At 33.6% G+C, this 24,931-nt stretch overlaps 1 pseudogene; it reads left to right on the top strand.

The window, feature by feature from the left end:
- Positions 1-24,374, top strand: part of LOC134236477 (multimerin-2-like) — a 67,151-nt pseudogene extending 42,777 nt beyond the window's left edge.
- The last annotated feature ends 557 nt before the right edge of the window (positions 24,375-24,931 follow it).

Here is a 24,931-nt window from a genome sequence, read left to right as displayed (position 1 = left end):
TCTACCTTGCCCCAATAATCATTTGATGAACACTTGAAAGATAAGGCGTGTAATAGCTGGCCTTTTCCCCTTTCACAATATACAATGATGAAAAAACATCAAAGTTCAGGCTAGCTAACCGGCCTTTCCCAGCCCCTGGGGCCCTTTGAAACTTTGACAGGGGATACCCCCTAAGACCCTTAACCCATCCCAAGTGAAAGATGGTTCAGGTTCCCAGAAATGGAGGACAAATGAATGCTTGAAAATTAATATGCTCCACGCACTTGGCATCACTTGGTGGTGCCACTACAGCCCCATTTTGAAGGTGGGAAATGATAGCCCTAGGACCCCTCTACCTTGCCCCAATAATCATTTGATGAACACTTGAAAGATAAGGCGTGTAATAGCTGGCCTTTTCCCCTTTCACAATATACAATGATGAAAAAACATCAAAGTTCAGGCTACCTAACCGGCCTTTCCCAGCCCCTTGGGCCCTTCGAAACTTTGACAGGGGATACCCCCTAAGACCCTTAACCCATCCCCAGTGAAAGATGGTTCAGGTTCCCAGAAATGGAGGACAAATGAATGCTTGAAATATGCCCCACGCACTTAGCACCACTTGGTGGTGCCACTACAGCCCCATTTTGAAGGTGGGAAATGATAGCCCTAGGACCCCTCTACCTTGCCCCAATAATCATTTGATGAACACTTGAAAGATAAGGCGTGTAATAGCTGGCCTTTTCCCCTTTCACAATATACAATGATGAAAAAACATCAAAGTTCAGGCTAGCTAACCGGCCTTTCCCAGCCCCTTGGGCCCTTTGAAACTTTGACAGGGGATACCCCCTAAGACCCTTAACCCATCCCCAGTGAAAGATGGTTCAGGTTCCCAGAAATGGAGGACAAATGAATGCTTGAAATATGCCCCACGCACTTGGCATCACTTGGTGGTGCCACTACAGCCCCATTTTGAAGGTGGGAAATGATAGCCCTAGGACTCCTCTACCTTGCCCCAATAATCATTTGATGAACACTTGAAAGATAAGGCGTGTAATAGCTGGCCTTTTTCCCTTTCACAATATACAATGATGAAAAAACATCAAAGTTCAGGCTAGCTAACCGGCCTTTCCCAGCCCCTGGGGCCCTTTGAAACTTTGACAGGGGATACCCCCTAAGACCCTTAACCCATCCCGAGTGAAAGATGGTTCAGGTTCCCAGAAATGGAGGACAAATGAATGCTTGAAATATGCCCCACGCATTTGGCATCACTTGGTGGTGCCACTACAGCCCCATTTTGAAGGTGGGAAATGATAGCCCTAGGACCCCTCTACCTTGCCCCAATAATCATTTGATGAACACTTCAAAGAATAGCTGTTCTCTAATTGTTTTTTTCTGGATATAATGTCAAAGTTCAGGTTAGCCTATTAGCCCTTTGCGGTCCTTGGGACCTTTTGTAAGGTTGAAAAGGGATACTTCCTAAGGCCCTTAATCTATCTCCAATGATTAGTTTGTTCAAGTGGCCAATAATTGATGACAATTAATTGCTTGAAATATATTCTGCGCACTTGGCACCACCTGGTGGTACCACTGCAGTTCCGTTCTGATAGCACTAAACAAAAGTCCTGGGGCCCTTCTACCTTGCCCTAGTTACGATATGATGGGCACTTTATAAATCATGGGTATAATACCTGCCTTTAATATCAAAAATGCCCTTGAAACCACTGGGTGGCACCACCACCACCTCACCTCTTATTACTGATAACGGTTATTAATAGTCTTATAGACCCATAAAGTTGCCCGGGTAATAATGTTCGAAACATATTTCAACGTAGTTTACACTTGTGTAATATTTCCGTTTACAATCGATAGAGTAACCAATTTTCAGGTTAGCTTATTGGCCCTGTCATATTCTTGAGGTCCCTGAAAGAGTTGAAAAGGTATTCTTCTTGAAGTAGTTAACCAATTCTTAATGCTTGTTTGATCAAGTGAACTAAGGTGATTGCGTAATTTATTTCTATTTTTTTCAGTTTCAAGAAAGCACATTTTTTCTTCAGGTGAGCCGTACTGCCTCCGAGTGTCTGATTTATTATGTATTTAATTTTTGCATTAATTATCCAATCATAATCCCTTAATTTTCTAAAATAAAGTATTAAAAACAGTGCTGCCTCTCAGTACTCTCAGTTCTTTGATGAATTTCCTTTTTGGCTGCTAGCTTCTACGGGCTTAATGGCTGCTCCTATTGGCTGCTAGCTTCAGCCTGGTTGCATATTAACCAGTTATCAATTAGAATTTACACTGTGTATAATGAAAATTTCACATTTACCCTATCATAATATGAAAAGATGTGAAAAGTTACTGCATCCTCTAGCATTCCGTCTGTAGTAAGCATTTCTGCGGTATTGCAATCGTTTATCCCTTTCATATTTTAACAAATGCTGACAGATATACAACAAAATTTTGTTGGTGTAATTATGAGTTCATCTATAAAAAGACAAAGAGACAAAGGTATCAAATATTATGTTCATCAGGACAGACATCCTTTGGAGTAAATAAAAGCAATCGTCAGAGGCAAACACGCATAGCCGATTCCTCCACTGTCAGTTGGAAAACTCAATTGTATTGAAATTGCAGACAATGATGATAATGGAAAGAAAATTTATAGAAATATCAATTTAATTTCAAATTCATATTAATGTACATTAATTTTATTTGGTAAAGGTATGAAGTTATGATTTCGGAGGAAGAATTGTTATGACGGGTTAATATTTATCTACTATTGTAATGTAATGAGAAGAAAGAGGCGAACAAATTAAAATATCGTGTCTATGTGTCTATGTTCCGATCTTTTCTGCATGCAAAAAGGGGAGGAAATTTTTATACAATGTTCATTTCCTTATTTATTTAGTAAATGAGGCATAGGGGCCTACCGAATTGTTGTTCTGTTTACACAAATAAACGTATGCATACAGTCCTCATGATTTATTTTTCAATAAAATGTAGTTCTTAATTCAGGTTAATTTGCGCTGTCCGTGTGATGAATATTAGAATTTTATACCATATGTTTTTCTAGATTCTGACATCAGTTTTAAGCAAGTGACTTTTAGTTTAAAAAAAGTGTATTGTATTGAACAATTTTCATGAAGTGGACATTATTTTTAAAAAAAAACATGACCATGTAGGACACCATCAGTGTTTAAGTTTTAAAACACCTTAAGCAACGTTTGCACGCATGAAAAGCGGAGCTCTATTTTGAGAGATAACAAACATATCGTTTCACAAAGGAAGAGCGATGGCATCTGAATGTAAGATCCCAAAGCTGTTTAACGAAAAAACGGATTCTGAATCTGCAGAATCGGAGAAATCAGATGCTGATGATAAAAACGGTAAAACCATGGTGGAAAACCCGAAGAGACCCTACCCTTCAACCGACGTCATATTAGAGGTAGAAGGCAGGGATATACACGTCAATAAACAGGTGTTGGCGGACCACTCACCTGTGTTTAAGGCCATGTTTGAGTCGGATTTCAAGGAGAAACATCAGGGAAGGATTGAGATAGCAGATAAGAAATACGATGATTTCGTAATTTTCTTAAACGCTTTTTACAACCCTGAACATTTAGAGCCAATTACAGGTAAATTTTAATTTGCTCTTTTTGCTGTAACTGACACTTATTTAATTGTCCTTCAAAGTATTTGATAATCTACTTTTTTACATTTAAAACTCTTCTTTTATTGAGCAATCTTAACCAAAGCACTGATACCATATAAACTACAATATTTATAGTTTAATGCTAGAGATTATTACCTTATTATATTTCAGAGAATAATGTAACAGTTGTTGAACGTTTGGCTGACTTTTATGATATGGCTTCTTTGAAACGAAATTGTTTAACATTCATCGATGATCAAATCAAAAAAGCAGTAAAGAATGGTAACCATAGAATCAAACCAGAAACACTTGTGAATTACATGGCATGGATTGAACAACAAGACAATGAAAGTAAATTTTCATCTCTCTTGGGATTGTGCTCAGAATGTAGTACACAATCACTGAAACAGGCGGGAATTTGCAGTAAAGTGTCTGTTGAGACACAGTTGAAAATAGCGGAAAAGCGAATCACTTTAATGGAAAAAGAAATCAAATCGACTTTACACCAAGGTAATCTAAATCTAAATCAGTAAATGTAAAATTGTCGCGGAGTTATTTTAACGGGTTTACCAAAATTGTTTGATTTTGAAATCACACATGACATATTCTGACAGTATTAATGTTTTGTTTTTTTTTTTTTTTTACATATATTATTCAGGAGATAAAAATATTTTGGAATTAATGAAACTGGCATGGGAAACTCACTGTAATGCTGAAATAAATGTTTGTGAAGACCGCCTTGTGTCTATCTCTGAAAAGATTTCCGACAAGTCTTTAACAGACGTATTTGGAAAATTTACTACAGAAACGCTTGTAGACTATATAATCGCTGCTGAGCGATACAATTTGAAAACTCTTTTATCCAATACAATTGATATAGCTGCTAAATGCAAATCATCTGATCTGTTGGAAGAAGAGAAATTTTGCCAAATCACAGATTCCACAAAATCCAAAATAAATGAGAAAAGAAACGAATTTCATGAAGAACATGTGTTAAATTGTTACTATAGAAAAAATATGCAATTTTTGCTTTAGATAAAAACCAAAAAAAAAAAAAGCCATAGAGGATCATTCACGCATGCTTCAAAAGGAAACAAAAAATTACACAGAGGTGTAAAGTACGCGTGAACTAACCAATGAATCAAATACTTGTTGAAAAAATATAGTCTCATAACTGCAACGGTGTGTACAAATAAATTGAGTAACGCGCGTTAGCGCATAATGAAAATTTGTTTGCACACATCGTTGCAATTATGATACTATATCTCAAAAATAATGATTCATTGCTTACATTTACATTTTTTGTTCTCTCTACCCTTACTTCATATGTGATTTATATTTGAAAACCTATGTATCATTCTTCGTGTAAACTACAGTTAATAGAAGAGCCATCGTAACAGCTTCTGTTCAATGTGACCGTGATTTTTTAAGCTCACCTGAGCCGAAGGCTCAAGTGAGCTTTTCTTATCAAAATTTGTTCGTTGTCTGTCGTCGACGTCGTTGTTTTTGTTAACTTTTCACATTTTCATCTTCTTCTCAAGAACCACAGGGCCAATTTAAACCAAACTTGCCACAAAGCATCCTTGGGTGAAAGGAATTTAAGTTTTCTCAAATGAAAGGCCACGCCCTCATTAAAGGGGAAATACCAGAAATTCAGAAATAGTGAACATTTTGTGGCATGTTTTTTTTGCATATAAACAGAATTGAAATCTATTGCATTCAGACCACCAATAACACAGACTGATGCCAAAAGGTTAAAGCATGCCTTTTAGTTTGACGTCACAATCATTGAACGCCGAGGAAGTGAATGTAATAAGCAAAAAATAAAAACTAGAGGTCCAGGGGCCACATCGCTAATCTTAGCACTATGGCTAATGGAGGGGACTATGATTTGAACAAACTTCAATACTTGAATCTACACTAACAAAGATGTCTGCATATATCTTTGACTAACTATGTTTTTTTTTACCCTTTAAGTCTGGTTCCCCCTCCACCCTACCCACCGTGGTGATGATTGAAACAAAATAAATCTACACTACCTGCGGATGCTTCAATATAAATATGATTAATCATGGCTTTGCTGTGTCCATGATTTTTTTCCTTGTATTTCTATGTAAACCTTTGATCGTTCCTCGTTGAACCACCCTACCACCGGGGATCATGATTTGAACAAACTTGAAGTGTATGTGTGTGTGTGTATGTGTGAGAGAGGGTTTGGTGAGGATGAGGAAGGGTGTGTGTGTGTGTGTGTTGCTCTTATGCAAGCTTTGCATGTATACTTCTTATTTGATTCATTTTTATTTTTTAGCTCACCTGAGCTGAAACATGAAGTGAGTTTTTCTGAACACAGTTTGTCTGTAGTCCTTCTGTCTGTCCGTCTAGCTGGAAGTCTGTCTGTCTGTGTCCGTCTGTAAACTTTTCACATTTCAAGAACCACTGGGCCAATTTTAACCAAACTTGGTACAAAGCATTCTTGGGCAAAGGGAAATTTAAATTGTTAAAACAATGGTCCAAGTCCCCTTCCAAGGGGAGATAATCAAGAAAATACAAAATAAGGTTGGGGGCATTAAAAAATCTTCTTTTCAAGAACAACTAGGCCAGAAAAGCTGAAACTTATATGGAAGCATCTTGAGGTAGTTAGATTTCAAATTGTTCAAATCATGACCCCCAGTAGTAGGGCGGGGCCACAATAGGGAATCAAAGTTTTACATAGATATATATAGGAGAAAAATTTTAAAATCTTCCTCTCAAGAATCACTGGGCCAGAAAAGCTGAAAATTATACGGAAACATCCTGTGGAAGTGTCGATTCTAAATTATTCAAATCATGATCCCCGGGGGGTAGGGCGGGGCCACAATAGGGAATCCAAGTTTTACATTAAAGTATGTGGGAAAAACATTAAAAAATCTTCTTTTCGAGAACAAGTGGACTGAAAAAGCTGAACCTGATGTGGAAGCATCCAGGGTTAGTGTAGATTCTACGTTGTTCAAATAATGAACCCCGGGGTAGGGCGGGACCACAATAGAGAATTCAATTTTTACATTAAAGTATATGGGAAAAACTTTAAAAATCTTCTTCTTAAGAACCACTGGGCCAGAAAAGCTGAAACTTATGTGGAAGCATCTTTGGGTACTGTAGATTCTAAATTGTTCAAATCATGACCTCTGAGGGTAGAGGGCACAATTAGGATTCAAAGTTTTACATAGAAATATAAAAGGAAAAAACTTTAAAAAAAAAAACTTCTTCTCAAGAACCACTGGGCCAGAAAAGCTGATACTTATGTGGAAGCATCCTGGGGTACTATAGATTCTAAATTGTTCAAATCATGGCCACAATAGGGAATCCAATTTTTACATTAAAGTATATAGGGATATTTTTTTTAAAATCTTCTCAAGAACAAGTGGACTAAAAAAGCTGAAACTTATGTGTTAGCATCCTGGAGTAGTATAGATTCTAAATTGTTTGAATCATGACCAGTTAGGATTGTCAAGGTCAAGATAGGTATTACAAAGCGGGGAATCTGTTAAATGACAGAATGGACAAAGTTACTCAGGTGAGCGATATGGTCCATGGGCCTCTTGTTTAATATAAAAATTTAATCCATTGATTAGCATTTTTCTCTGCTATGTATCTTCTATTAATTCTAGAAATTCTGTAAGAGCAATATTTTTGTTATTGTGAAATGTGTTTTATAGATAAGCATGGACCCCTATAAACATGCATTTCGCATGCAAAAGGGTGTATTGTTCAAATGTTGTTTATGGTGCTTTATTTTTTAAATTAGCTTTTAAAAATATAGTAACCATTTTATAAAATGTTTGGTGATGCAATTTGAGTCAAATTTCAGTCGAAAGCAATAATTGATAGTCATATTAGATGAAAGGAAAAAAACTAGATTTTTTAAGGAACATTTTATTCCTCAATCAGCGGAGAAAACAAGAAGATTTTAATAAATTATCAATAAAGTATTACGCTCAAAATATGTTCCTTACGTTCCAAATATGCGTATATTAAGCTTGAGAAGGATAAAGGATACAGCGTTTAACGATGAAGTCCTTTAAAATACCGCTGACAGGTTGCAAAGAAAAAACATAAATTAATAAACCTTTTGCGAAAAAAATGACCCAAATAAACATTAATGCAATAATACTAGTACTTACCTGACCGTAGTCAAGGATTTGATTTATTGATTTTAAACATAACAACATTTGAAGCCAAATTAAAGAATCAAGTGTAAAATTTTGAGGTTATATTCAATTCTGTGTGCTTAGATTTGTTAAGCATGATATTCAATGACTTGAAAAGTAGATGTGCGTATAACAATATTCGTTTTTTCAGAGCTTTTGTTCAGTAGTCATACATTAACCTTTAAAGCAACTACGTATTTGATGACTATATGATAATACACTGTAGTTGGGTGGTCTTCTCAGAAAGTCAGTTTTAACTGTTTATTTCAATGTTCAATTTTTCCGACCACCGATATCTAACATCATTTAATTGCTATTTTTATACGCATATGACATCACATGTCTATAGTATATTGTCAGAATATCTAAAAGACGATTTTCCATCAGCATGCCAAAAATAATAGTTTTTGGAATAATCAAAAAGTTCGCGTTTTCTGGGAAATTCTCGTACATTTAAACATTGCTTGAGCAAAGCAAACTAAAAGCAGCAGAACATACATTTCATTATACACACTTACCAAATTATTATTATAATTATATAAAAAGAAGTTGTATTGTGTTTTCATAAATTTAGAAAAATCCTTTGACACAGTCTGACGAATAAGGCTCTGGAATATTTTTTTTAAAATAGATAATATAAATGGCAAATGTTTTAAAGCTATAACAGATATTAAAGGGTATGATTCAAGAGTTGTAGTTTACTGAATATCATCAGAAACGTTAGCATGTACCGCTGGAGTAAGACAAGATGAAAATATTTCCCCATTTTTATTTGCACTATTCTTGCTTGATCATAAAAGATTTTTGCCGGACAAACTTGTAAGACGTCTGAAAAATCAATCTTAGGAAACTGAAAGTTGAAAGCTTTATGTTTCATTTTATGCCAATCACATTACTATTCCTTTGAAACTCCCTGAAGATCTCCAGTATAATATCTAAATGTTCTCTGAATAGCTTAAAAATGCGAATTGATGGTTAAAAGAGAAATTGATATATTTGGTAAAGGTAAAATAATATATTTGGTAAAGGTAAAATAAGAACTTATATTTCATTTAATTTTTAAGGTGTTCCATTTGTTTAAATTTTTTAATATTAAGTAACATTTTGTGAAAGTGTATCTTTTAAATTGAATATTTGAAATTTATGAGAAAGCTACAAAAGCAATGTATGGCGTTCTTGGGAAATGTGGAAAACTTGATTTGGCAGTCGATTGTAAATTAGATGTTACGTTTGACAAAATAATGAAACCAGTTCTATTCTATAGTTGTAAAATGTTGGGTTATAGTAATATTGCTCTTGTTGAAAGACTTCATCTAAAATTTTGTAAAATTAAGCCAAACCTGGGGTATTCCTCACCATATTTTATGGTATATTAAGAACATAAAAGTTGTTCCTTATCTATTAATGTTCAAATCCGTATGATCTCTTTCTGGGTAAAACTTGTTGTATCACAAGATACTTAAATGTCATCAAAATTTTGTAAAAAAACAAGATGTGTTTGTGAAACACTATGCGCCCGGCGGCAGCAAAGTAAAAACATATTTCTAGCATAAATGTCACACTCAATGTCACAAGGTCATTGATCTTGGTGTCATTTGAAAGAACTTAATTAGTGGAGGATGCATACAAAATATGAAGTTTCTATCTTTCATTGTTCAAAAGTTATAGTGAATGTTCAAAAAAGCTATTTTAGCATATAGGACACAGTCAAGTTCACAAGGTCATTGACATTGGTGTCATTTGAAAGCGTTTAATTAGTGGAGTATGCATACCAAATATAAAGTCTCTATCTTTTATGGTTCAAAAGTTACAGCGAAAGTTCAAGTTTGCAGAAAAAACTATTTTTAGCATATAGGTCACAGTCAAGGTCACAAGGTCATTGACTTTGAAGTCATTTCAAAGAGCTTAATTAGTGGAGTACGCATACCAAATATAAAGTCTCTATCTTTTATGGTTCAAAAGTTATATCGAAGGTTAAAGTTTGCAGACAAACAGATAAACAGACAAACAGACAGCTAGACAGACAGACAGACAGGACAAAAACAATATACGCCTCGGATCTTTCGATCCGGGTGCATGAAAATATAATAAACCATGGTGTTATCCTGTTGAAACAAATTCCTCTTAAGCGTTCTTGCTTTTACTCTTCTTTCAACTATAATCCAGCTGGCCACATCATAACTAATGATGTAAGAATAATTCAAAATATCGAGCTCTATAAAAGGGCTTAAGACGGTGTTTCTTTCTCCTTCTGTGTTTAGTTTTCTTCCGTCTGTCTCCTGTTGTGAAGGCTATCTGTGATGGCTCTCTAACGTGATACCAGCAAAATTTATTGCGACATATGTAATAATTTTTAATTTCATTTAATTTAGTCCATTCTTCACCAAATCTGTTCTAAATATTTTCCAGTAAAGACGTGGTTTTAACCTTTGAATCAAAAGACTAATATTTAGACTGATAATCTTTCAAACCTGGGAAGGATTTATTTTTATAATAATTTGTATTGACTGTCCAGTTATAGCAATAATCAACAAGATATTTTTAAACATTATATTATTTCTGAAAATATTTTTTTCAATTATGGAGATGATTTAGTTGCATTTTGGATAATTTAATGTGGATAAATTCATTTTGAGGACAAGGAATATCCCTTATTGGATATGGAATTTCCATTAACGAAAAAAAAATGCGTTGTAAATAAATTTATATGATTCAAGTTCCCTGAAATAACAATGTTGAAAAAATATGTTCACGTGCATCATTTTTTTAAATGTTATATTAGATTTTTTTTCCTTTTTATTCTCATATTTCAAAATGCATTATTCTATGATAAAACGTATTGAAGTCTTTTTATGCGATATAAAAATTCTTCCTACTTAGCCGGTAATGTAATGTAATATTAAATTAAGATGAAATTGCTGCGTTCTCACAGGTGCCCTCTGAGTAACAATATTTTATTTCATTGTTTCTTTTCATCGTACAATATGCAATGTTCTTCCTCTTATGCCCTTTAATTGTTTTCTAAACTGATACCGTCCAAATTAATTCAGACAGTTGTTTCATATTTCAGTTTAACTTCCTGAAATTTAAGAACGCTGTTTTAAGATAAATTTCCTTTGCAAAACTTAGCTTTTACTGACTTTTCAAATCAATTTCATTTGAAAGAAATATTTTTGCATTGATTTAAATTCCATTTGTAGATGATTTACTTTTCTCATTGATACATGTACAAGAAGGATATGGAGATAACGAACAGTATTCAATCTCAACGTCCATTAAACAATATACAAAATAAGAGCAGAGCAAACACGGACCTCCGAAACATCAGAGGTGGGATCAGGTGCCATGGAGGAGTAAGCATCCCCTGCCGACCGGTCACACCCGCCGTGTGCTCGTTGTCATGATCAGGAAAGAACGGAAAAAATTCGTCGTCAATTCAGTGTATAAATGATGACTTTAAACGAGACTGTTGATATTCTTGTTTCATCAACTTGCTTGTCAATAATTTACCTCGTTTAAGAAATTGTTCATACGCAAGAGCACGCTCTTGCGTATCGAATCAACTGAGATATATATACTCCGTATGCAGGTGATGAAGGTATATTGCTGCATAAGGAAGGGAAGTTGACGATAGAAAAGTTAAAGTCATCACGTTTATCATATAGCTTGGTTGTTAGATTACCATTAGTGTCTTTTCAAGTAAAATATCCAAGTATGAAGCAGAAGTGTCGGACTCTGTGGTATCTTTAATCTCAAGCTCACCCGGATATATCGTATCGACGTAGGAATAGAAATTATCATTATTAATTGACATTACGTCGTCGATATATCTAAATGTCGAGTTGAAGGCCACAGCAAGTGTTTTCTTCTTTTCAGCATAAGATTTTGTATAAATTCTGCTTCATATGAATATAAAATAGGTCTGCTAATAACGGAGCGCAATTTGTACCCATGGGAATTCCAATAGAGTAGTCCAAAAAGTTCGTCGACAATGGCATTTTTGTCAAAATGATAGCTTCAAGATAAACTTATTATATACCAAAATATTAGGTATGAAAATTCACGTCATAATAGTTTGGTTTTTATTGTTTGAACTTAAATTTTTTGTTTAAAAAATCTCGGTCATAAAAGGTTGCCCATCGTGCGCACGGCCCAGGGTTAAAATACCACAATCTTTAAAATAAATTATCATTAAAATGATGTTTTCTATGTAAAACAAGTCAAAGCTTAATGAAAATAAAGGACTGATGATACAAACAAAATCTATCTTTGGAGGAGACTTAATATCATGTCACATTTTTAGAAAAGTTGACAATTCTTAAAATTTTCTCCATTTAATGAGAGAATGAAATATTCTCCATATTTGCCCCAAAAACTACACAACTAGAGAAATCATGATAAAATTGATTAATCTTCATTCATTTACCCTTTTTTTCTTCAAAAATGTTTCTAAAGGAGCACAGAGTGAATTGCCATTACAGTTATTCAATAACCTGTTATATTTACTTGCATCAAAGAAATTACACTTGGAAAACATTAATTGGTACTTAAAAAAAAATACAAATATGGACAAATCACACCAGTAAAGGTTCACTTTCACTACTGTTGTTATTTTCTTTTCATCCATCAAAAAACTAGCTCAGTTGACTTGGCTTCGGTCTTGCATTAATAACAAAGGAACATCAAATAAATTTCAAAATATCCTAGTTTGGTGCTTAACGTGTAAAACAAACCTTTAAAAAACCAAGCCAGGTGAATTTTATGAGGAAAATTTAAATGGTAAAAATCAGCACAAAGAACATAGGTTGTTTTTGAATTACCATTTTTTACCGTGTAATATCTGTTCACACTGTGTTCCTTTAGAAACATTTTTGAAGAAAAAAAGAGGGTAAATGAATGAAGATTAATCGATCTTATCATGATTACTCTAGTTGTCCATTAAACAATACAAATGGTGCATTAATGAGAGCGTTTGCTCTAGAGTCAAGGAGTAAGAAGTTGCTAGAGTCAAGGAGTAAGAAGTTGATCCTTACATTGAAGGTAAACAGGCGCAGGTACCTTATTCCAATGTGAATTCCCAATACTTGTACATAAATACCGGTCCTTCAGATGCGCACGAAACAAAAGAAATCTCTTTCACAGGAAGTGCTGGCATGAAAAGGTTGATGGCCTTGAGTGCCAAGTATAGGTGAAAATTTTGAATTTGTTCCCGTTTTGCACACATTTAAATTACAAGCATGGAACAAATGTGTGCAAAACGGGAATTTGACCGGGTGAAATGATAACTTAATTGGTATAGTCTGTATCATAGTTGGTAGAAAGGGGAGAGGTGAACATATATAGGATGAAAATTGGACGATAAAATAATAAATTAAACCAACAAAAATTATTATGTGCATTAAAGATTTCAGCAATTTCTTTACTTTTATATAACGAAATAAAAATTTATACTAAATAATTAATCATGAATAGTAATTGGCGTCAATTTCTGAATTATCAGATTAAAAAATTATTTGTTTTTCAATTAAGAAACAGTAGTCATTTTTAGCTCTACTGGTCAGAGACCAGAAGAGCTTATGCGATAGTAAGGCGTCCGTCGTCCGTCCGTCTGTCTGTCTGTCCGTCTGTCTGTAAACAATTTTTCAAAACGCTACTCCTCCTACAGTTTTGGTCTGATTTTAATATAACTTGGCACACAAGTAGACTACACTAAAATACATAAAATAGTGCATCGCTTTTTGATTTCGATGAACGGTGAGTCATTCTGTTAATTTTTTGTAAAAATTGAATTATACATTTTCTCTTAAGAAAACTTAAACTGTTGGATATTTACACGTGAATTTTCAGTTTCTGACACAATTTATGTTCTTTTTTACTTTATATTTTACCCAAAGTTTCCAGTGTCAGTGTGACTTACTGATTTAAAGTAACAAAAAGGTTATCTTTATAAAAAGTATTACACAAATTTGCAATAGATCAATAGAAAATTCTAAAATAAGGCTCATTCTCAAGTCGAATGTTTGATTTCACAAACTTCTTACAGGGGTCTGAAAGGCCATACTTCAGACTATGTGGGCAAAAAATGTGCGGTTGAATTTCTTTCATATCAGATATAAAGAGAGATTCTGTATCCAAGAACAAAATATCAAAGTTTCAGAAAAATTGAATTTGAGGAAAAATTTGACCTATCTATTTGGTCCTACCGTAAGTCAGAAATATGAGTGTAAAAGAGAAAAAAAAAACTTTATCCATAAACTTTATGTTGGTCCCTAGAAGAAATTCAATGTACTGTTTGTTGTTGCTTGTAATGTAAAATTGTCAATAATGTTATCATTTTAAATATAAATCTTACATACATTTTATCAATAGAAGCTAGGTTTCATTTCATTTATAAAAATACGAGGGGCGTTCAATAAATAATGTCATTGGGGCTCGGAAAGAAACAAAAAAACGCTTTTTTACGAGTTAGTCTTAATGATTTAACTAAAATATTCTCTTTCAATTAAAACGCATATCCGTAACATTTTAATTCAATTTTAAAAACAGTATGAACTATCCCCAAAATGATTTTTTATCAATTTTTCTATGTGTCTTAAATTCAATAAAACATAATCAGTGATAATTTGTTGAAGTTTCGCAAATTTACATCGGTTGTTGTAAGTCATTGTTGCCAAGGACGGTACCCATTTTTGCTGCCCTTTATATAATTTTTGTTCATTGAAATCTACATGTTCACTTGTCTAAAAAACAGGCATTGGTTTTGTGTAAATTTCACATATTTCAGTTAATATATTTTTGGGATAACAAATTTTACAGCTGCTTTAATGTAGCGTTTAATTCTACTCTATTTTTCTGATTCTTGACCATTCATTTTAAATGCAGTGTCTCGAAAAGCCTTTGTTTTCCAGCTTCCCACGATGAAATAATGCGATGAAAAGTGGTCACACAAACTGTTATCAATTCATTAAAAATTCAATAATGAGAGAAAGTCAAGCTTTTGCATATGACTACTTCATAGAGCTAATGACATTATTTATTGAACGCCCCTAGTATAATCTCATTTTTTCGAATTTGATGGGACCGAGAAAGAACCCAATCCTCCCTAATGCTTCTTTTTGACGTTCAACATTTTGATAACATTTGTATTTCAGTCGACATCAATAAAACTGCAGCTGTCAAGAATAACAACGGGAAGTAACTCTAAAACTAAGACGTAGAGTATTTTATCAGAAAGATAATAAAGTTAAAGCTAAGAAACGTAATAAAATACAGAGGAATATGAAATTTTTACAGAGTTCCCCAAAATTATTTACATGTGTAGGCCTACAGGATAATTGACTCTCAAAATACTGCAATGATCATCTGATCAGCTGATTGACTCTCCATTGATTGTCACGCTTCACAGCATAGTCGACGATTTACGACGTGTTTGTTCAGCACAGCCCGCTTTCCTTCGAGGCATGCGAGGTGCATGGCAGTCGTTGTAGAAATACAATTAACTACTCAAGTCATTAATAAAGTAGGTATCAGGACTGAAATGCAATAAAATTTAATCATGGCGGCTGACGATTTTAACCATGGCGTAGCTCGTTTAACCATGGCGCACATAAATTTAACCATGGCGGGCACCATGGTAAATCCCATTGTGACGAAACCTGAATAACTAATCCTCTAATTTGGTATTTGCGAACGTTAATCCTGATTTAACGGTCGCAAACATCCGTTTTACCATCTCCGCTTACGCGTCGCCGGTAAAACTCAGTTTGCGACCGTTAAATCAGCAGTAATTATAAAATACTGGACTTTGATATGCAGTGTCTCGAAAAGCCTTTGTTTTCCAGCTTCCCACGATGAAATAATGCGATGAAAAGTGGTCACACAAACTGTTATCAATTCATTAAAGATTCAATAATGAGAGAAAGTCAAGCTTTTGCATATGACTACTTCATAGAGCTAATGACATTATTTATTGAACGCCCCTAGTATAATCTCATTTTTTCGAATTTGATGGGACCGAGAAAGAACCCAATCCTCCCAAATGCTTCTTTTTGACGTTCAACATTTATATAACATTTGTATTTCAGTCGACATCAATAAAACTTTAGACGAACTGATGACGAAAGTGAGACAATTTAAGTATGAACAACTGCAGCTGTCTTCTAAGGTCTCGTCACTGGAGGTGTTCCGAATGAATGTGACGAATAACCTATTTGGTAAAAGAATTAAAAGACATATCATATTGGATTATGAATTCTAATGCAATTATTTTTTTAATTCATTTTGATTGGCTAATGCACTGTCGTTTGAAGCAGTAAAACGAGCATTAACAAGAGTGAAAGTTTTTCATTGTGACGTCATAATTGAGCGACGCAAAAACATAATGCTCCATGACGTATTTCACATAACAAAACTCAATAAAATAAGACGTAAACAACAAACAAAATGCATGGATCGCATTTGAATGGGAATAACCAGGGTTCCCAACATTTAAAAATTTCATCATGGAGGAAGCTGCGCACTTGCGAAATGTGACTGAAAACACGAGTGCGAGTTAGACTTCCTAACCTTCATTAATCAATGATTGGTTTTACAATTTTTTAAAATTAACCACTGCAACACAATATCATTAAACATAAAATAAGTATTAAACCCTTTTTAAATTAATAAAAACTTAAATTGAAAAGGATTTATCCTGTATCTAAATACTTCACAAACGTACCAAAATTTGCCCAAAATTGTAGTAATCTTCTGGGAGAATTTAAAGAAAAATTATTGAAACAGTAACCATGGGAATGGTTATTCAGAAATGAATAATTATAAGAATTGTTGTAGCCTGTAGTATGAAATGTTTTGTTTACATATGACTTAAACTGAGGAATGGGTAATATTTTTTTTTTAAGTTTACACAGAAAGGAAAATTTGGACCAGTGTCCCTTTGTTTTAAACGTTCTATTTTTCTAGATATTGCATTTTCATCGTGTTTTGTTTACTTTTCTACGTGCACCAATGATAAAAATAGCACCAGGCGACATTTCATAACAACGGGAAGTAACTCTAAAACTAAGACGAAGAACATTTTATCAGAAAGATAATAAAGTTAAAGCTAAGAAACGTAATAAAATACAGAGGAATATGAAATTTTTACAGAGTTCCCCAAAATTATTTACATGTGTAGGCCTACAGGATAATTGACTCTCAAAATACTGCAATGATCATCTGATCAGCTGATTGACTCTCCATTGATTGTCACGCTTCACAGCATAGTCGACGATTTACGACGTGTTTGTTCAGCACAGCCCGCTTTCCTTCGAGGCATGCGAGGTGCATGGCAGTCGTTGTAGAAATACAATTAACTACTCAAGTCATTAATAAAGTAGGTATCAGGACTGAAATGCAATAAAATTTAATCATGGCGGCTGACGATTTTAACCATGGCGTAGCTCGTTTAACCATGGCGCACATAAATGTGGCGGGCCACCATGGTAAATCCCATTGTGACGAAACCTGAATAACTAATCCTCTAATTTGGTATTTCCGAACGTTAATCCTGATTTAACGGTCGCAAACATCCGTTTTACCATCTCCGCTTACGCGTCGCCGGTAAAACTCAGTTTGCGACCGTTAAATCAGCAGTAATTATAAAATACTGGACTTTGATAATGAAAAGAAATATTCTAGTATATAGATGTAATTTTTCATCAAATAATACGACGGATGATCAAAAAGTTCGCGAACTAATTGAATAACTTCAGAAAAAGAAATGTTACAGAAATTAAGTGTTTAACATCTTTCAAAGTAGTCCTCTTCAATTCTAACGTGCATCTTCTAACGTGCATCTACAACCGTTCTGCTCATGCACGAATCACGTGATTTAGGCGTTCGGGTGACATGCCCCGTAGAGTCCTGTCACAGAAGCGTAAGGATTTTTGCGTCTCTTATACTGTATTGGGGATTAATTTCACGTTTTTCTTTCATCTGACATGATCGTGATTTCTTGAATTCTCGGAATTGATACAAAATAAAACTTACCTCCCTTGTCTATATCCCGTTTAGCTACATGTAAACGACATCAACAGGGTAGGTTAATATAAAATTGTTAGATTTAATAAATAATTGACGATTAATTAAAACAAGTGCAGTTATAAAACGTCCTTGACTTTAACCGTCTAATGACTTTCCTATATGCATATTATGATGAGTGCATGTACACCCCTAGAGGCGAAAAACCACTGGGCGGTAATAAATGTGTTATTCACTGTTTCTTGAATTCACGGATTTATGAACACCCTGAATGTAGCGAATATAAACACCGCAAGTTATTTTCCCCCTATACAGTATTTCTTATCATGCAAGATATTTTTTAACATCAAAAACATTCCATTTGTCAAAAATGGCCTATATCGGCAATAGTACGGGGGGATTATAATATTCTTATCCACAATGAGCATGGTGACCATCAAAACTCAGGTCCTTTGTCTTTAATTGGAGCGTCGTTTATTGAATGTGGATTAAGTGTTGGTACCTTCTTGTTATCATATCTGATCTGTAGAAAGTCTAAAGTAAACGATATTTTAGGAATTTAATTATTATGGTATTGTTAAGATATTCAACTATTTTTCTGATTGTAAGTTGGCGACCATCATTGCTTTGCAAAAGACACATTACTTCCCCAGTTTGCTTTAAAGGGGCATGAACACAGTTTCAACTGAATTTTTAAAACCAATTTTAATTTTTACAATTCCAACCTTAGGCATCATCTAATGATTAGCAAAAATTTGAACATTATTTGTTGATTAATAAACGAGATATAGAACTTAAAGTTCCTCATAATGTAAACAAGGCTCGTGCCTTGTTTTTGTTTACATATAGAAAATATCTTTGTCACAAATTTATAACAACATTAAATTCAGCAAAACAATAAAAACTGTCGATTCGTATTTAAAATTAACTTCTTTATTGAAATTATCTACTCTGAACGAACATATAATTAGAATATTAACCTATGTAAACAAAAAAAAAAAAAAAAGACACTGACCCTGTTTATATAACAAAGGTTTGGAGCCCTAAATCTGTCTATATCTCGACTATTTCGACAACTGATGTTCAAATTTTTGATAATCATTAGCAAGACCCTTGTTAAATATTTGAAAAAAATGGAAAAATAAATTTTGCAATTTTAGTTGAAATTGTGTCCATGCCCTTTTAAATGGGCAACAGAACAAATATCATTTTTAAACATCTCCCTTCCTTCTTTAAAACAATCAATCGAATTAATAACGAAACTTCTGGCAGGTCTTTTGTCTTTATAAACTGTTGTAAACCTATAGGGTTTAGCACAGACATATTGTTTGAACATTTTAAACTTAGACAATATTAATATCATAATCATTTTTAGTTATTAGCAGTGAAGGTAAAATGATATAAAAGTTTATTAAATCAGAATGTATATTATTAGTGACGCAAATCCGGTGACTTTATAATTGGAAAGAGGACTTTATTTTGTAAACAATTATTATCTTGTCAAAACAAATTGGATTTTGGTGTTGTTCAAATGCACTATAATTGGTTAGATCATTTTGTAATGAAATTGATCCGAATAGACCAATCAAGCCCATCGATAGTAAGTAATAAAATTTGAACGGAAATACAATGGTATTATTAAGTGTTTTGACTAAGAACAATAAAATTGGGAACTTTGAAGTAAGTAACTAAAAGAGCTTAAGGCTAAAACTCCTGTGGTGCAGAGATGGGGACTGAGCCCATAAATATTAGTAATGAGTGTTTACCTGTATTCGAGGGTGGTGCCATGTTGGGGTTCATAGGTCAACGGACAGACCTACGGACAAAGCGTAGGTGGTTAGTGATGGTGAATTAGCCAATGAAATACATTTTTATATCTGGGACCATGGATACCCACTGAGCACAAAATACCCTGTTTTAGTCAGAAAAGAGTATTCCCGGTTTTATTCTCAAACTATTACACTTCTTTGGCATTTTATTATTCTGGGAATCATTATTTCGGACTTTTGATAAATTTTGCTATTTGGAGTTCAGTCTTAAAACTCTTTACATTCTGGGACGGATCTAGTGAACATTATTGTGCATTGGTCTATACGAATCACTTTTCAAATTAGAAAACTAGACGATCACGGATTATTGTAAATTGAAATTATTTAATAAACTTTTGAAATCGACGCAAGAGTTGTCATTGGCTTACACTGTGTACGAATTATTATATGCCTCTGCAAAGGACTTTCCAAGATATACCTTCAACTTAACAACCGTACGTTACTCGAATATAACTGAATCAAACATTTTTTGTCACAAGTGATCTATATTGAGGTCATTTTCATATTGTGACGTCACAAACATAGGACAAAACATTTCAATACATGTGCTACTTATAGAACATGTAGGGTGAATTCACCACGCATCGGACACATACCTTGCTTCGGACAACTTTAGGCAATAAACTCTCTTTCAACTTAAGAGTTCCGTGTATTTATTTGATTCTGTCTTAAAGATGAAGATTTAAATTTTTTAATGATACTGATTGTTGTTATCATGTTGTGATAAAAATACTCCGATAATGGCCTTGAAGTTACGTCATATTTTACATCATCAAAGGGGAATAACCAGAAATTTATGATTTTGCAATTTTTAGAGTTATCGTTCTTGAAATTCGACTTCAACGGAACAGATCAGACTTTGGTGAATTTTATCAAAGATTGGCAACTTTACATAAATTTTAAAGAATTTTCCCTTCGATATTTGTATAATTCTTTTTAAAGCTGGATTTTACTAGTATGTTCATTTCTCCGTACATCGGACACAAATTAACCATGCATCGGACACTTTCCGATGTAAAGGTAATCACGACCATTTTGATACAGAACCCTACTGACTTCTGTTTTTGTCGGAAATAGAAAATAAAAACTCTAAATTTTCAGTCAAAATACAAGTTATCCATATATGAGGTCTAAAATCTGACTCAATTTATTTCTACAAACCACAGTATGATAGCACATGAGAAAAAAGGCGCGAATTACCGCATTACAAGCATTTTAAGAATTTCTAAGGCAAAGTGAGGCTTCTTGAATCGTTCTACATTTGTGCATCGATATCGTCAATTATATTTAAGTTGAGGGTTATTTCTTAGATAAAAGATGAAAGTTTATCCATATCAAGGAATTCAAAGCACTGTCATGAAGGTGTTATATTTTCCCAATTCAAATACCGTCTGTCCGATGCATGGTAAACAATGTTCGATCCATGGTGAATTCTGAGTTATTTTTAAAAACTCGATTTTTTATAATATTTTCTCAATAAAAAGCATATAATTGTGTCCAAAATTTATATTTTAATCACATACTAAATGTTAAACTCCATTTTGATAGTTTTCCGTCGGTAGCGATATCACTAGGACTTGTTGAAGTACAAGGGTATCCGATGCATGGTGAATTCACCCTATATGACTCTGTCAATTTTTTTCCTGCAGGGTTCTCCACAGTGGGTTTTACCATGGCGGCCCGCCATGGTTAAATTTATGTGCGCCATGGTTAAACAAGCTGCGCCATGGTTAAAATCGTCAGCCGCCATGATTAAATTTTATTGCATTTCAGTCCTGATACCTACTTTATTAATGACTTGAGTAGTTAATTGTATTTCTACAACGACTGCCATGCACCTCGCATGCCTCGAAGGAAAGCGGACTGTGCTGAACAAACACGTCGTAAATCGTCGACTACGAGGGTTGTCCAAAAAGTTCGTGGACAATGACGTTTTTGTGAAAATAAAAGGTTCTATATAGATCTGTTGTATATCAAAATATTTGTCATGAAAAAACAAATCAGAATTATTAAATTTTCATTGATGGAACGTAATATTTTTGTAAAAATCGGGGTCTTTAAAGGTCGCGGAAAGTGCGCACGGACCAAGGGTAAAATGACATTAACTCTTATGTAAAGTGTTTGGATTAAAATGAATATTTTCTATATAAGACAAGTCAAAAATTTTATGTTACACTAATAAAGAGGCTATAATCATTTTATGATGCCTTCAGTATCGCTTACTATATAGACAGTACAAATACTAAACAAAAACCCTAACAAATATGTGTCAAAACTCGACAAAAAAAGCGACGTCGGCCGTCCGCACGGGACAGCGTCCGATCAAAAAAACAAGTTTTATACGGTTGAAACGACGTAAAAGACAAAATATTTCTTAAAACAACTCAAAATTATTTAAATATATTTAGTGTATCAATTTCAGATTTGTATATACGATTTTTCAACCGTGTGTACAAATTCGAAGACACAACAAGAATTTAAAAACACGTGTTATTTACTGAAAATGAGATTTCTAATCATGACGTTGTTATAAATCTAGCGCAGCGTCGGACTGGGCTGTGCAGTTTGTGTATACAAAGTGTTTATTTAGACGACGCTCGTAAATTTTTGTGCATGCGCATTGTTTTGAATTCTATAAATTAAATAAATTATAATCTACACTTAAAGATTATTGCTAGCACTAGGAAGAGTGGTGCGTCTTAAAAAAGAAATGAAGTTTGTGTCCATGAACATGTGTTATTAGTCAAACCCCAAATTTTTGACGTTATAAAGAAATTAGCTTAACGTCAGACTGGTCCGTGCGCACAATCTGCGATCTTTAAAGACCCCGATTTTTACGAAAATATTAAGTGTCATCAATAAAAATTAAATCATTCTGACTTGGTTTTTCATAAGAAATATTTTGATATACAATAGATGCATAAAGAACAATTTATTTTGACAAAAACGTCATTGTCCACGAACTTTTTGGACAACTTTCGTATGTTGTAAAGCGTGACAATCAATGGAGAGTTAATCAGCTGATCAGATGATCATTGCAATATTTTGAGAGTTAATTATCCTATAGGCCTACACATGTAAATAATTTTGGGGAACTCTGTAAAAATTTCATATTTCTCTGTATTTAATTACGTTTTTTAGCTTTAACTTTATTATCTTTCTGATAAAATGTGCATAGGGCCTACGTCTTAGTTTTAGAGTTACTTCCCGTTGTTATGAAACGTCGCCTGGTGCTATTTTTATCATTGGTGCACGTAGAGAAGTAAACAAAACACGGTGAAAATGCAATATCTAGAAAAATAGAACGTTTAGAACAAAGGGACACTGGTCCAAATTTTCCTTTCTGTGTAAACTTAAAAAAAAATATTACCCATTCCTCAGTTTAAGTCATATGTTAACAAACATTTCATACTACAGGCTACAACAATTCTTATAATTATTCATTTCTGAATAACCATTCCCATGGTTACTGTTTCAATAATTTTTCTTTAAATTCTCCCAGAAGATTACTACAATTTTGGGCAAATTTTGGTACGTTTGTGAAGTATTTAGATACAGGATAAATCCTTTTCAATTCAATAGTTGTTTTTTTTTTAATTTAAAAAGGGTTTAATAGTTATTTTATCGTCTTGTGTTGCAGTGGTTAATTTAAAAAAAAATGTAAAACCAATCATTGATTAATGAAGGTTAGAAAGTCTAACACGCATTTGTGTTTTCAGTCACATTTCGCCGTGATCAAATTTTTAAATGTGGAGAACCCTGTTTCTGATCTGAATTTTTGTTTTGTAAATATAGAATTAGTTGTCGAACTTTTTGATCACCCCTCGTATAGTGCTAGATATAATATCTGTGTATGAAAAAAATTATGAAAGGTTTTCTTAGATTTCACCGACGGCAAATTATAGAACGTAAATACCAGTGTACCTCTGTTAGCGAATACTGTGCCAAAGAAAGTGTCAAGTTTAGTGTTGTTGTTGTTTTTTTTTTTTTTTTTTTTTTTACAAATTCCCAAGGGATACCACAGGAAAAGAAAGTGAAAACTAAAGAATTTTTATATTTTCAATTCACTTAATCAAGGTTATGATCAGGGTATTATATAAACACTAGTAGTTTTCCCCAGGGGAATACTTTGTGTGGAGGACATCTGTTTCAGATTTAGAAAAAAATGTCTTCAATTCAGAGAGTACTATTTCTTTTTCATTATTTCTATATGTTGGATCTTATTTAAACTTTTAGAGTAATATTTGTAGGAAAGAAAATAGGTTTTTCTGCCTCAATGACGTCCTACGATACATCATGGAGCAGTGGAACGCTGGTATTTACTGCTGTCATCACAAATGAAGGGAATGGATACAACCCAAGTAACGGAATATTTACAGCTCCTGTTGGCGGGATGTACGTCTTCTTTGTGAATGTTCAGGGTTACGGTTATAATGATATTTATGGAGACATTGTGTTGAATGGATCAACAAAAGTCAGAACTATGGCCTATGGTACAAGTGGTAATGATTGATTATTATGATGCTGGTCCCAATCCGGTGGTGCTGACTCTTCAGAAGGGAGACGCAGTGTGGGTGAAATATTATGCTGGACAAGGTTATTATACTGATGGTCCACTAACCACTTTCTCTGGTTTTCTCATATAATCATATACCACAGACGAAACCTTTAAAATGTTTTTGTGCAGTCAATATATAGATGAAATAATATTTGCCTGTATGTTTCTTAAAATTGGTTTATATTTCAACCTTATATGTTACTGGTATATTTGTTTTTAAAATGGCTTACAAAATTCTCTACTATCCAGAAAAATAGAATCGTTATTTGCTTTTAAGTGTTATTTAATTTTAATGTATTAACAACGTGTGAAAATATTTTAAATATCTATACTATAGACTATATACTCGTATTTCTCCATGTATTAAACATCTATATCGTGAGTGTTGTGTCCCATACAGAGTTAATATCGGATTTTACAACATGTACTGATGTAACACAAACTAATCAGCCATTACTTTTATTTATAACATCAACTTCCGGTTGAATACAAGGGAGACAAATCACAGTTAAATAAACGAGAGTTATCTTTCTTAGAACAAAAAATATGAGTAAAGTATTTATATAATCAATCATAAACTACAATGAGTACATTTGAAATGAAATTTTTCATACTCTGCAACTAAAAAAACTTCAGCAACATATATGTTACCTTCAGTAACATATATGATTTGTTTAATATATAATTAACTAATTTTGCTGAATAAATA

The sequence above is a fragment of the Saccostrea cucullata genome, unplaced genomic scaffold (assembly GCF_032062105.1).
Source record: "Saccostrea cucullata isolate Sc308-1 unplaced genomic scaffold, CSIRO_AGI_Scuc_v1 ctg424, whole genome shotgun sequence".
Lineage (NCBI taxonomy): Eukaryota > Metazoa > Mollusca > Bivalvia > Ostreida > Ostreidae > Saccostrea > Saccostrea cuccullata.
Note: the sequence above shows the minus strand (reverse complement) of the source record. Positions and strands in the feature narration are given on the sequence as shown.